This window comes from Rattus rattus, chromosome 7, assembly GCF_011064425.1.
Source record: "Rattus rattus isolate New Zealand chromosome 7, Rrattus_CSIRO_v1, whole genome shotgun sequence".
In the NCBI taxonomy this organism is placed as follows: domain Eukaryota; kingdom Metazoa; phylum Chordata; class Mammalia; order Rodentia; family Muridae; genus Rattus; species Rattus rattus.
Genome location: NC_046160.1, coordinates 105,947,397 through 105,962,512, shown reverse-complemented (window position 1 = coordinate 105,962,512; position 15,116 = coordinate 105,947,397).

The window sequence follows — 15,116 nt, the reverse complement described above, 5'->3', positions numbered from 1 at the left end:
AAAAGGGTGGGATTAGTCCTGACCTCACTAGGTATGATTGATTGCATGCAATGGCAGACTTTCTAAAGATTTCCCATGTAACTGACTAATGCATCAGTGTCCAGACTTGCACTGCTTATATGATGCCATAATGTCTAATTGAATGCTGTACAGAAATTTCTCCCAGTTAAAAGATTTCCTTCCAGAAAGTGTATAACAGAAAGTAACCACATCTCACAAAACTGAAAACTTGGAGCTTGTGAGATGAACAAGGCTCCTCTCTAAGGTTAGATAAGCAACAGGAGTGACTGAGCAGGAGACTCTCCAAACTGTGAACATACATGAAGCTATGCTGGGCTTACCACAGATGCGGGTTCAGCAAGTGAGAAGTTGAGATGGACATTTTGATGATTTGTTTTTGAGTTTCTCATGCTTCTATAATTAACTCCTCATCCCCTCACTGATTCACCAACTTGGACTTTGGTAGCATTGCTATGTTCCTTTGCTCCGACATTGATTCCCTATCTGTTTTGAGTACAGGGTTGTTCACACCTTTTAAGAAATAGTCCCATAATGGTACACAAATCAGGTCAAGAATCCTACGTAGGAGGTCATAGACATTAGGATAAACCTGTTACTTTTATTTTCCTAAATAAAAGTTGTGAATCTGTACCTTAAACATTTATGTTTCTACCCATAGACTAATATAGTGTTCAACTTTACTCACAGAAACTTCTCTTTGTAGTCTTTGTAGTTAACAGCAGTGAAAACATAGACATACGATTGGCTAGACAGGACATCTATACCAATACCTCCAATGCCTAAGGAACTTCACAGAAGGAACAGAAGTAATATAACGGCAGGGAGATAGCAAGATAAGCCGTGAAACTGTTTCATGTGCATGCTATGGCTGTGGCACTCATGTACTCAGAGCATTGCACAAGACAGAGCTAATGAATATTCAGTCAGAAATGGAAGAAGGGATCATGGGTTCCTGCTCTGTCTAAGGTGGCCAATCACAGTAGAGGGTACTCCATGTGATAGCTTACCACCCATGCCTGTGAGAGCAGCCCTGGTTGAACTATGTGTGTCTCAAAGAGAAAACAATAACAAGACAGAAATACACAGAAGTAGGATGTGAATTTTGTGGAATGGAAAAGAGGAAAGTTGATCATTTTGCAGATAACGTATAAATAAGCATTACAAATTTAAATATAACTATAAACCTAGTGACTTAAATTAACCCAGAAAGTTGTACAACTGAGGACTCCCAGGACTGGGTTCAGTCAGAGTAGATGCACCTAACCCTCAAGAGACTGGAGACCCCAGGGAGTTTAGAGGTCTGGTAGGGTGGGTGGGATGGGAACATCCTTGTGGAGACTGGGAATTCAGGGAGGAGGTATGAGATGCTGAAAAGTCAGAGGGTGGACTGGGAGGGGAATCAAATCTGGAGTATAAAAATAAATTAATAAAATAAGAAAAACATTAACCCAGAAAGTTATAATTCTTCAATTCTATAAAAGCCCATTGTCATTAGGGATTGTTGTCATTGGTCCTTTCAGGGACATTGAGTTCCTTAGCAGAAGCTGAACTAGTCAATGAACTGAATATCATCTGATTCTAAGAATTAGAATATAGACCAATGGTGGCACTAAGCTTGTGGTATGAAACAATTAATATCATATTTCATCTAAGGATAATGCCACAAGAACCCATACCCAGCAACTGCTTGAGTAGCCAAAACCCAGAGATTTGACAGGCCAGAGACCTAAAATAAAACCAAACGCTAATGATCTTTAAAAGATAAAATGACTACTAATGATATTCTGCTATATTCACAGGTCACTGCTAGGCCATCTTCAGAGAAGCTTCTTCCTGATGCAATACAAATACAGAGACACAGCCAGACATTACTTGGGGGCAGGTAAATTGGAACACAGATCTAAATGGGATGTCTCCATTAGTCCCCCTCCCCCTCAGAGTTCTTTCTGTGAAAGAGAAGGCAAAAAGAAACAAAACAAACAAATAAAGAACCCCCCCCCAAAACAAGAACAAAAAATTCTGTAAGGACCAGTGGGTATGGAAAGCACCAGGAGAGTAAGGCCCTCTAAATCAACTGATCAAAGCTCATATGAACTCACAGAGAATGAAGCATTTATTAAAGGGCTTGCCCATGTCAGCTTCAGGTCTTCTGTGTATGTAGTCTAGCTTTCTGTTTAGTGTCTTTATAGGGTCCATGAGTGTGTGTGAGTGGGTTTCTGATTCTAGTGCCTTCTGTTAGACTCTTTGCTTTCTGCCTTATCTAACTTCGGTGTAATGAATTTGTTTTATCTTACATTTTATTTTGTTGTTTTGTTGTTATTACTTAGAAACCTGTTCTTTTCTGATGACAGACAGAAAGGCATTGGATCTGGATGGGAGGTGAGCTGAGGAAAAACTAGAAGGAGTAGAGGAAGGAAAAACTGTATTCAGAATATATCGAATGACAAAAGAATACACTTGATCTCTGAAAAAATATTTCTCTATAATTTAAAACTCAACCCTTGTACTATTTTAATTTTATCACTGTTGTATTACTTAAGTGGTAAATTTATCACGTTCACCCTTAATTTTCCACTTTAACTTCTGCTAGCAAGTATACATTTGATCTCATAAACAATCCATTTCTGTTAATACAGTAATTAATGTTTATTTGAGAAATGTCCATGTTATATATGGGTTGCAATAGGCTGTCATGCAATTGCTATGTATTATACATTGTATTATTTATGGAATAGACCCATGAACCCTAAAAGTTGATCATTTTAGAAAAGTAAAGGATTTATACGAATCAGTGACTTATAACAGTGATGGAACATTCTTTTGTTGCATTCCTTTCCAACAAAAGTCAATAATGGTTCCAACCATATATAATTTATCCTAGAGCCCAAGCTGAAGGATCAACTCTAATACAAGCTTATTGCTCATGTGGAAGAGAAAAAAAGAAAGAGACAGACACACAGAACTTCTCTAAAGCTTGTTACGTAACTTCTATTTTTATATCTAAATATCATTTTTGTATCTAAATATTATTTAAAATCTAAAATTTAACACAAAATTAACCTAACTTAAAATTATCTGTATAGATGTGTGTCTGTGTGTTTCTGTGTGTGAGAGTGTATAAATAACTCTGTTGTAAGACAGAGTCTCATTTTATAATTTAGATGGCTTCCAATTTGTGGTCTTTCTCCTTTCACATCTAAAGGCTAAGGATACAGCTACACCTGATCTCAAAACTGTTTCTTGGCAGTGACACAATTAGCATTTCCCTTTTGCTTCCACTTTGTCAAGCTATGTATCCAATGTAAAACACAGTAAGGGAATGGAGAATAGTCTAGGGATTTCTCCACTAAGTGAAACGTATTATGCCTATTCTGAATTTAATGAATTGAAACATATATACCACTCGGATATATTTTATATTGACCATAAGTTGGAAATGTTACTTTGCCTCAAATAAACTTGTTAAATTTTTTTGCTCTTAAATGCATAATTCCATTCAAACTCTTGACTCAAATATCTGAGTCCCAGCACATGTGTCACATTGTATTAAAAGGGTAAAGAGTACCCTGAGAAACACTTATTGCATCTCTCTCTCTCTCTCTCTCTCTCTCTCTCTCTCTCTCTCTCTCTCTCTCTCTCCCTCTCTCTCTCTCTTTTCTCTCCTTGTGTGCGTGTATGTGTGTGTTGTGTTTGTGTGTATGAGCTTGTGCACATACGTGCTGCCAAGCATCTCATAATGAAATTTTACCCCATCAAAATGTTGAGCACACAGTCTCCCCATTTTTACTAGATTCTGCTCTCAGTTCTTTCAGGGTTCATAAGCAGAATTCAGTGTGCACAATTTTTATTTCTCTTCCTATCATGCTTTAAACTTGGTGCTATTCCATGTACTACTGTGTGAAACAAAAAACAAACCTGTGGGTGAAACTGTTTTTATTTTTTTAATTTCATAAAAATTATGCCATTAACTAAGGAATACCCATGAGGCAGGTTATAGTTCTAATGATAGAAGCTATAATTTAAAAAAAAAATCAAGTCGATAATATAGTGGTTGAAATCAATTTCTCCTGGATACCAGCTTACTACAGATCAATAAAGGCTCACACCAGACTCCTACGAATGAATATTGAAGAAATACATTAAACTTCTAAACATTGGAAACATCGCAATAGGGTTGCTTTGATGGAGTAGCTTTCTCTTAGTCTCTACCCTGTAGCACAGCAGGTAAGGTTGACCAGGTATGAATTAAGTAGTATAAATTGCAAAATGCACTATTAATCTCCACTGACCATAAGTTCCTTGTTAACAAAAGACAAATTAAAGCTAAAGGTTCTTTAACTCAAAGATGGTATTTATAGCAAAGTAGCCCCTTCCTTGCAGACACTGAATTAATCCTCGTTGAAGAAAGCACCATATGATTTAACAGGAGTAAGTAAATTGGAGCATTTTCCATTTACGCTTGTGTACAGCACCATGGTGTGGTGGAGTTGGAACTAATTATAAACCGCCTTTATATATCAATAAAAATGTATCTATAGGTCTTATAAATTTTAGAACATTTCCAAACATTAAGTTAATACAGGCTCCATGATACTACTTATAGACAAAATGATAACACTGATTAAAAAAGAGAAGGATGTTCAAGAAAGACATAGAGGCTGATGGAGTTGAGTTCGACATGCAGTAACTGTAGTGTGCACTGCCTGAAACATAATGAGATCTTCAGTCCCAGTAAGCGAAGCATAAATTCTGTGAGAATGAATCACATCTTTTTCTTCTACTGTAGTATAACTAGACAAAAATATCTGGAGCATAATGCCTGTTTCTGAGTGTGATATTCAAAGACACAATATTCCAATAATGTGTAAGATCCAGTAGAAAGACGTGAAAGACAAAGGACCCAAAACCACGTTTAGTCTCTGAGAAAAGAAGCACTGAGAGAGAGAATCATGTCAGCAATAAAATAGTAGATTTGCATATAGAACGAAGACATAATTTCCCATAAAGTAAATTTTGTCTGCGAAGAAGAGACAAATGAGATGTATCCTGTATGATTTCACAAACAGAATGAACAGAGAAATGGGTTTGGACAATCATGTTAAATAAAAGGAACTTCTAGAAATTAGATCAATCTGAAGTAAGAGGGAACAGCACACCTGTTTCATAACAATAGCCATGCCAGAGGGAAAACGCGACACATGCAGAAAACAGATCGGTTCTTTAGCCAAAACATTTAACTAAAATGGCCTTGAAAGCCTTTTCTGATGATCAGTGTCACTGAATCTGGGAGAAGTTATTCCCTAGCAATTATATCTCACAAAATAACACCAGGAAGAAAAATCTGGGTGCTGAGGGCCTGCAGTGGGTACAGCAGAAGGAGGTCCCAGAAGCAAATGGTCTCCGGCTTGAGTTTATAATTCACTCAAGCTCCTCAGTGATTTCCATTTCAAACATCCTCCTGTAAAGGAAGAAGTGTTGCTGCTGGAATCACAGCCATAGTTAGAAGGTTTATAAGATGTGGTGGTATGGATGAGAATGACCCCCAAAGGTTCATAGATGTGAATGCTTTGTCAACAGCAAGTGGTGTTATTTGAAAAGATTACAAGGTGTGGTCTTGTTGAAGGAAGGGATACTAGGAGTGAGCTTTGAGGCCTTCGAAAACTCAAGCCAAGTCCGGTGGCACCATTATTAATCTCCTTATCTCAGTTTTTTGCTTCTGAGTCTTCCCTTTAGCTGTTCTGGTTTAACCTGATTCTGCAGGTGTAGGTTTTCCCTGTTTGTAGTTCAACCAGACAAGCTGTCTGAGTTATATATCTTCAAATGGGCATGCTTATACCCTTCCAGCTCCAGTTCAACTTTCATATCACATATGATCTATAACCCTTGACATGACTATCTTTAAAGATCTTTGATTCCTCTCCAATGGGTACGATTTTTGTTCTCCTGATGTACACTCTCTCTCTCTCTCTCTCTCTCTCTCTCTCTCTCTCTCTCTCTCTCTCTCAAGCTAGGAAATCTAGTTGTTGAAAAGTTAATTAAGTAGTAAAATGTTAATCCTACGATGTCTAAAAGATCTATTTGAAGGACGATAGCATGAAATAGAGCACATGATAATAAGCATCATGTCTCTTTATAAATTGTTTACTTGACTAAAATGTAGATAAAGTAGATAAACTTGGAGGGATACAAGTGTTGAGTATAAAAAATACTAAATGAAGATGACCAGTCCAACACCATGGAATAAGAATGATTAACACAAAACTCTCATGAAGTTTTTTTTTTCCTGAAAAAAAATAAAAGCATAAAGATTACTTTATGGTAAGGATTTCAGGTGTATTGGTGTGAATTTACTGCCATAGTTTTAGAGACACAACCTTTATTCCCAGATTTCCAGATATTTTAGGAAAGATACTTCCACTATCTGGATCTCAATCTTGTCATTTATAAAACTGATATACTTTGAATCTTGAACGGGGTAATGTAAATGAGTCTAGGCATAATCAGGATATCTCAATAAAGATTCCAAACTGTCAGCTGGCTAGAATTGCAAGCTCAGGACTGACCAGAAGTTTCTCCTGTTAATCACAATAATTTCATTATTGCAAATCTTCCAGCAGATTTTCCGCAGGGATGAGGAGAATTTGCTTAATGGCAATGTCATCAGTTGGACTCTGTCAGTGACATTTCTAATGGTAAATTAGGCATTTCCGTGAAATGTGTTTGACTTTTTTTTGTCCTTAATATTAGAACCATGTAAATACACGAACTCATTGAATATTGTCAGGCCTCACTCTGCTCATCTCTCCTTTTAAACTGGCATTGAAAAAGGGAACAAGAATCAGATTTAAATTTAAATTCTATTTGAATGAAATTCTTATTAAAAGTCAGTCAACTTTTCTCAAGTTGGACACACTTTTAGTTTTATCATTAACTGAAGAAGGTGCAGAAGACAGATCATCCTTCTCAGTAATAAAGTTAAGCTGTATGATAGCAGCTGCATGTTGAGCCATTTATACAGTTATTACCTGCCACTAGCACATTCACTTGTAACTGAATTCTTTGTATCTGAAGTTGTGGAAACTTGTGCTTGCCTGCTGTTAAACTGACCATCATCCACCTTTTCTATATGGATTTAGAAGGTTTATCAAATGTTTCCTAAGAGCTTCTGAATATATATATATATATGTATGTATGTATATATATATATATATATATATATATATATATATATATATTTCCAAGCAGCAGATAACATTTCTGAAAGGGTGTTTCTCAGACCAAACTCCTACTCTAAGATGGCTATGCCCCCTTTAATCTAAAGTAGGAATTGTCACTTCCACTTTGTAAAAATAAAAAAAATCACTTGAGAGAACATGCAGCATCCATCATTCCTAACTGCAGTGTGAAAGCGGAGCAATATCCTTGCTCATCTGCAATTTTCTCCATGTAAGGAAACTGATTTTTTATTGACTTTCTGCCTGATTCCTAACATTTAAATCCTTATTTCGTATTGAAACACATAAATAGATACAGACTGTCCTATTTAAGGTTACTACTACCAATGTAATAAAAGACCGTGACCAAAACAACTTGGGGAGAAAAGGGTTTATTCGGCAGTTTCTTCCATATCACTGTTCATCATTGAAGCAAGTTGGGACAGGAACTCAAGCAGGGCAGGAACCAGGAGCAGGGGCTGATTCTGAGGGCACAGACGTGTGCTGCTTCCTGGCTTCAGTGCCTCCTCATTGCTTATCAGTTTCTATTTTTTTAGAACCTGGAACCACCAGGACAGGAATGGCACCACCCACAATGAATTGGGTAGTCCCCCATCAATCACTAATTCAAGACCTTACAATTGGATCTTATAAAGGAATTTGGGAAATTTGGTATCCTTCCTTTTATGTGGTTCAAGCCTGTTGACATAAAACTAGCCCGCACCACCCTCACCTATCTCTCTCTCTCTCTCTCTCTCTCTCTCTCTCTCTCTCTCTCTCTCTCTCTCTCTCTCTCTCCATTCTTGAAGTGAAGACAATTATCAGCATTTATATTCTCTGACATTAATGCATGAAACCCCAATAAGTTACTAGGAGCTCAACACAGGCTAAATTCTTCTCTCCAGTCACTATAATAGTGATTTATACTCATAGCTGAAACTTGACATGGAATTCTCTAGTCAAAAACTTGTCAAGCATGCAAAAATCAGACCAATATTTTAGCATTTGGAAGTCAAATAATCCTTGTCAAGCTACTCAACCTTGACAATTTATAACAAAATAGCAATAATGTGCAAGCAAACATGTACAACACCATTCAATGAAAAAAGGAAGCAACCACCAAGCCACATTTAACCTATGTTAAACTGCATAATTACATTAATAATCTTGAATAATAAATATAAATATATCTTGAACCCCTATAATTAGTGGAAAGATTTGAAATAAATGTATAGAATTTATGGGTGGTATTGGTCTACAGAGGCAAAGTAATTCACAGAAATTCACACAAACACATCTGCTATACTTCCTTGAAGTTAGGGAAAAAAGACTCAAGATATATTGCTTTTCAACATTCTGTGATGTTAAAAGCAGACACATATTGCCATTGTCAACATAGCCTGAAACCCATGTTGATTCATTCTATAGATATAGAACTTTATACATACTATGCACACAAACCCTTCCATATATCATTGATACAGAACTTTGAACATTGCATAGACATATACCCATCTACTTTCAACAAACACAGAACCTTATACATTCTATGCACACAGAAATTTCCACAATTCACAGAATCAGAACTTTCGCAATCTACAGACATAGAAACTTCCGCACTCCACAAGAAAGAACATTCCTCGTTCCAGACACAGAACTCCTCACATTACATGGATACAGAAAAGCCCGTATCCCATAGAGTCCTCCACCAAATTATTTGGACAGTTCTATTGCTGCATATTATCTTCTGTTGAAACATTCTTGAATATTTTCTAAAAGACAAGAAACTGAAAATGGCAAAAGGCACAAACTGCAAAACAAATAAACAAAATGCCTAGATCCTTTAACTTGTCAATTGTAGTGTTCTGTGTAAAATAGTAAACTTAATGTGGGACACCTGGGGCTAAAGATAAATTCACAAATAAAACTTAGAAACCTCAGTCAAATACAACTCGCTCCATTTACTGAATTAGGCTGTTAAGTAATGTGTTTTCATGTCTTTCTTAAAAGTAGAAACTCAAAGAAAATTGCTACTATTAATAATTAAACTGAGACTAAAAGTTTTAGCCTATGATGACATGTAACTACGGCTGCTTCGTTGATATAGCTCACCACCAAGGCTGCCTATGAGAAACTCAATTAAGAATCATCAGAGCCATCAAGAGACTAAGTGTGTGCAGAATGTAAATGGATTTACAAGAAAATAGTTCTACAGAGGAAGTCTAGTGGCGTATAAACTATCAAAGCTCTACCCTTAAGTGTCTTTTAAATTTTCCAGAACCCTAGGATGCAATTAATTGCATGCAAATTAATGCAAAAGATCTATTTTGTATTACAACTTTGAGATCTGACACTGAATGTGAGGTATTTTTTTGTATTAAAACATTTGTAACAACCAAAGCTTTAATTATTGACAGAATCATGCTAAGAATTATTAAACCACCCTAGTGTGATAACTGCAGAACCAGGGATGGTGTAACTGTCAGTCAGGGCTGTGTGACTTTCAGGGCTTCACCAGGAATTTTTTGAAGTGAATGACACCAACATAATCGCACATTAGTTTTTATTCCCCAGATAATTTTATTTTTAACTGTAAACAACACCCTCCAAGAAACAGAATGCTAGAGTGACCTCTTTTTATTTAAGGTTTCCATTGTTGTAAAACCACAAGAGCGAAAGCAAGTTGGGGAGAAATGTATTTCTTACACTTCTACATTGTTATTCAATATAGAAGGAACTTGGAACGGGAACTCAAAACAAAAAACCAGGGGAGAAACTGAGGTAGGGGTCATGTAAAGTTGATGATTACTAGATTGCTCACAACGGCTTATTGATTGACTCTCCATGACTCCAGGACTACTAGCCTGGTTGTGGTTCTGCCTAGAGTGGTCTGGTCCCTCCTAAGTCAACTGTCAATCAAGAAAATAAACCATAGGCTTGTCAACAGGCAAGTCTGGTGGAGGCATCTTCTCAGTTGAGGTTCCCTCTTAGGACATAACTCTAGCGTGTGTCAAGTTGACATAAAACTACCCAGAACATCCCCTAACATGATAACGATTAAAGAAATTTTGAGAATCAAAATTTTCCCATGAATATCTCCAGTTTTGGGATTTCAGATTTAAAACTGAAAAGTGGGAAAGGCAGGAGATATGGTATAATATGTTTCTAGGATACTGTTACAAAATACCAAACAACCAAAATTCATCTTTCTCTTTCTGGAAGTCCAGAATCTACAATTGGTATATTTACTTTTTTTTTTTTTAGCTTGCTTATATATAGCATCTCACTGGGTTCTCACACTGAACATTTCTCTGTTATGTGCATATCTGGAATCCTCTCCATGTGAATTCACATTCTCCTTTTATGAAATTACTATGTGTTCGTTGCTTTTGTCCCTGTGCTAAAACAGCATCACCAAGGCATAGCAGCAGGATTTGACTTGAGTCTTGTGGTTTCAGAGGGAGAATCTATAATGGCTTCAGAGGCATAGCAGCAGAGGAATGGCAGCAGGCAGAGAGCTGGGAGATCATATATTAAACCACAAACACGAAGCAAAAAGTAAACTAAAAGAGGAATACAGTTATGACTCTCAAACTCCACCCTAAATGATATACTTCCTCAAGGCTGCATCATCTACCCATACAATGGCACAAATTTAGAGCCAAGTGTTCAAATACAGAGTCTTATGGGGAATATTTCACATTGGAACCACAACCGTGGTTAAATTGGATTAAGGGCTAGTTTAATTTATTTTAAATCAATTACTTCCTGAAAACACCTAAATACATTATTGTCATATGTTGTGATTGTAGCATCCATACCTGAAGGACTACGTCTGAGGCTGCACATAGGAGAGTTTGGATGTTGGGGAATAATTCCATGTGTGGTAATGAAGAGAACATACAAAAAACTGAAGCTACTACAAAGAATGACCTAATCATTCTTATGTCAATCGAAGACATAAAATTGGTAAAATGAACTAAAATGAATACAAACTGGTCAGAATAATTTTATATGATGTACATAAATAGGAATGACTAATTGGAAGACCAATTAGTGGATATTTATTTTTATTAGGATGAAGATCAAAATTTTAGTATGGTCTACATGGCCTGGTATTATCTTTACTTCTTAATGTTTCCTTAGTTCCCTTTAAATTCAAACCACACTAGACATCTTTTCTGACAGACATCCTCTGATTATGCATTTATTCTGCCATGAATTTTGCAAGTGAAATTCATTTTATTCTAAGTATTAACATTTACTTATCAATCACAATTTTGTAGATGGTGATTGTATGCAGACCCTAAACCATGTTAGACAGGGCTCTCCCACTGAATGACATCTCTAATCTGACCAGTGTTCCAGTTTATCATCTTCCTGACAATCTCTCCCCTACTCTCTGTCTAGTTCATGTTCTCTGGGTATATTCTTTATTTCTAAGAATTCTAGTTGTAACTATCTTTAAGTGTCTATATACAAATTTGTGTGCATATACATAGGTATTACATATAGTCGATGAGAAATATGTTTTTCTAAATCAAGAAAACTGCACTAATACTTCAAAATAAATATATCAATGGACCATATTCTATGGAAGGAGATATTAATAGTTAATTCAAATAATTCTAGGAGGCATTTTATTAAAATGGCATTATAACTTTTGTAGTTTATAAAGGAAAATCAGAGGCACAATCTCTTTGAATTTTTAAAAATTAAGTTGCTTAATATCATTATCTGAAAGAGTATAGAGACTTGAGTGTAGATTACTGTGGAAAAATCCTTTCCCGTGCAGGGTATCCATTATCAGTTAGTTGTCAAACCATATGAGCTACATTTCAAGATGTTTGATTTTAATGTTTTAGACAGCACTGCAGTCGAAAAAAAGCTCCAATAACTTAATCGTGGGGAGAAGAAGAAATCAGGTTACTTTCTCCTCACTGAAACTGAGACAATACCCAGCTTGTCTAATACCATGGAAAGGAATGTGGGTGAACAGTAATATGCAGCCTTCAGATCCACAAGGTGTACGCTGACAAAAAAAAAAGTGTTTTAAGGTCAAACTTCTGCTAAATTATTACAGCTGATGAATTAAAGAGGGGCTTCTTTGTCAGCATCTGAGTGATTGACGGCAGAGTTTTGGCATGTTGTAAAACAAAACAGACGCTTACACCACTGAACTGTAAACACTTGCCAATCTGTTTGGTTTTTGGCAGGGAATCAGTGTTCTTCAGAATACAAGATGTAAGGGTAATTAATATTTCAATACTTTTGCTATTACTGACTCGGAGAAAGTGGAGTCAGTGATAAAGGATAGGATTCTGAAGCCAGACTTTTATAGTTTTATGGATTCAAACAAATAACTACTGTTGTGACCTCAAGAAAATGAATTAACCTCCAAAATGTAGAACATCAAATTCTGCAATGTGGTAGAAGAACTTAAAGAAATTACTGTCTGTACAATACATAAAAGAGTCTCTGGGGAATACGAAGGTCTTAGAGTCTATTTTCTAATCATAAATTTTTCAATCTATTACCAAACTCAGTCTAGATTATTCCCATGCACATTAGTTTTTGGAGAAGATAAAGAAGGAACTACAATCTTCCTAGGTTTCAGAAAGAAAAAGAATGAAGAATGCCTTTGGAAGAAAAGACCTAGATCTAAACATTGAATTTTTGGCGAGTAGTATGTGACACATCGCTAAATTGCATCTTATAAAAATTATATCTGTTCATTTTATAATGCACTTACCCCTCTATACCCCACTTGTGTGCTACCATCCACCAAAAACCTCCACAGGGAAAAGCAACAGTAAAAATATGTATTGAAAGAATAACATTTCCCAATGTAAGTCAAAGATTTTAGCCAATAGTTGCCATGGTATCCACTGAATAACTTTATGTGATTGCCAATTTTATTTCATCTTCTTGACAAAATATTTTTGTTGTTTTCTGCATACACATGTACTAAAATTGATGTCTTGGGTAGTAAAGGAAAACTCAAATTGACTGAAATGGAATTAGTTTAAAATATCAAGGCAGAAAGAAAACAAAACCAATAAAACAAAGTCTCAGAAGCTTGGGGTTTAAATGCCTGATAACACTAGGACGAGAATGCAAAACCGAATGTAATAGTTTCTGATAATCGTTATCAGCAGCATGGCTCTTAATAAATATAAAGATTTGGGTACACAAAAACTTATGTCCTACTTCATAAACTACACAATTTTCTATATATGTGTTTAAAATATATTAATAATATTATATAAATGACACTATTAAGTAAACATTGGCCTAACTTCTTAATCCCAAAACTTACAGTGATAAAAGAATAAATTTAATGCTAAGTAAGCATAAGAAAACAAACTCTGTTATGCTTGAAGGCAGGAGTCGAGCACGGCTCTGCTCTGAGAGGCTCTACCCACCAACCGAACCCTCCCAGGAAACTTTTACTATGACCAAGAATCTGTCTTCCTTCTTCTGAACCAACCATGCCCATCCCATACTACAACCCTTTATTGACAATGGCAGTCCTTGTTCAGTTGTTTGGAAATAATATAGCTGCATCTCCATAAAGAGAAGAGCAATGTGTAAAGTAAATAACTATATAAATTGAGATTTGAAAGTACTCTGGTAAGAAAGGAATCCAGCTACAATAGAAGGTCTACAGAATCCTGCTGTCTCTGTCACTTATTTTGTTTGGCTTCTAATGGCAAAGTCATGGGGACTCAAGTTGTTAGCTGATGTGCAAAACCCAGGCCGTTTGCTTAGGCTTACCTGCTGGCTTCAGTGCTTTTGTTGAATAAAATCTCACTGCTATTGTAAAGTTCTTTATACCTACTGTTTAGTGACTTAAAAACTTGCTTTCACATGATTTAAAAAAAAAAATGACTTCTCTCTCTGCTTAACAACACTACAGTCCAATTCTAGCTCCCTCTATAATTAAAGTCCAAACAATTCCAGGCCTTGCTCATTAAGTAATTGTTATCTCTAACCAATTACCAAATTTTCTAATAGTATTCATATTAATGATAAGAAAGCTAATTACTTCAGACACATATTAAATACTGATGGGATTCAAATGCAGATTTTAACTGAAATTAGTGTTTGGTTTGGGGCTCAATACGTTTGGCACGTAACAACTGTAAAAATATTTTATTATGTCATAACATGATAATATAGTGAGATGATAAATCTATTCATCCTCTATTTGTTCCTCTCTAAATAAGCTTATGGCATAAAATATCCAGAGTCTAAGCAGTTAGGCCTTTGTAATCTTTCTCTGGAATTTTGTTAGTCAGGACACTCAAGTAGTGAAAACCCTCTGCTCTGGTTAAAAACTAAGGAATTTAGTTCAGCAAAAAATTTAGGTTAGGAAAAGAGAGAAACAGAAAATAATTTTCTGGAATCTAAGCAAGCAATTTCTAGCACTGAATTCATGAAGAGCTAGCTATTCAAAGCATAGGATACCATGGAGATCTTGTGTGTATAACACATAGCAAAGACCACACCCAGCTTTTAAAGTAAGTCTTCTGTTCTGAGGAAATAAATGGTTCTATTCTAAGTGCAAAAGGAGCAGGATTCTCAAATCCTTAAATTCCCCCATAAAGCAAAACAAAGAATTTGAATAGGAATGGAGAAGAATTCAAGCATGCTTCTCAAATCTGTGAGTCCATTATGACAGAGTTAGGTCCCAAAAACATAAAAGTTTATAGGTTCACTTCCCCTCCCTCCTCTCTAAGAATACAAAAGGGTCAAAATCAAGGCACAAATACAACCAGTATCTAAAACAGTTCTGGTTCTCATGGCTGAATTAAAAATAAAATAAAATGAAGTCAAACAATTTTAATGCTGCCGGGCCAAACATTTAACCTCTTGGTT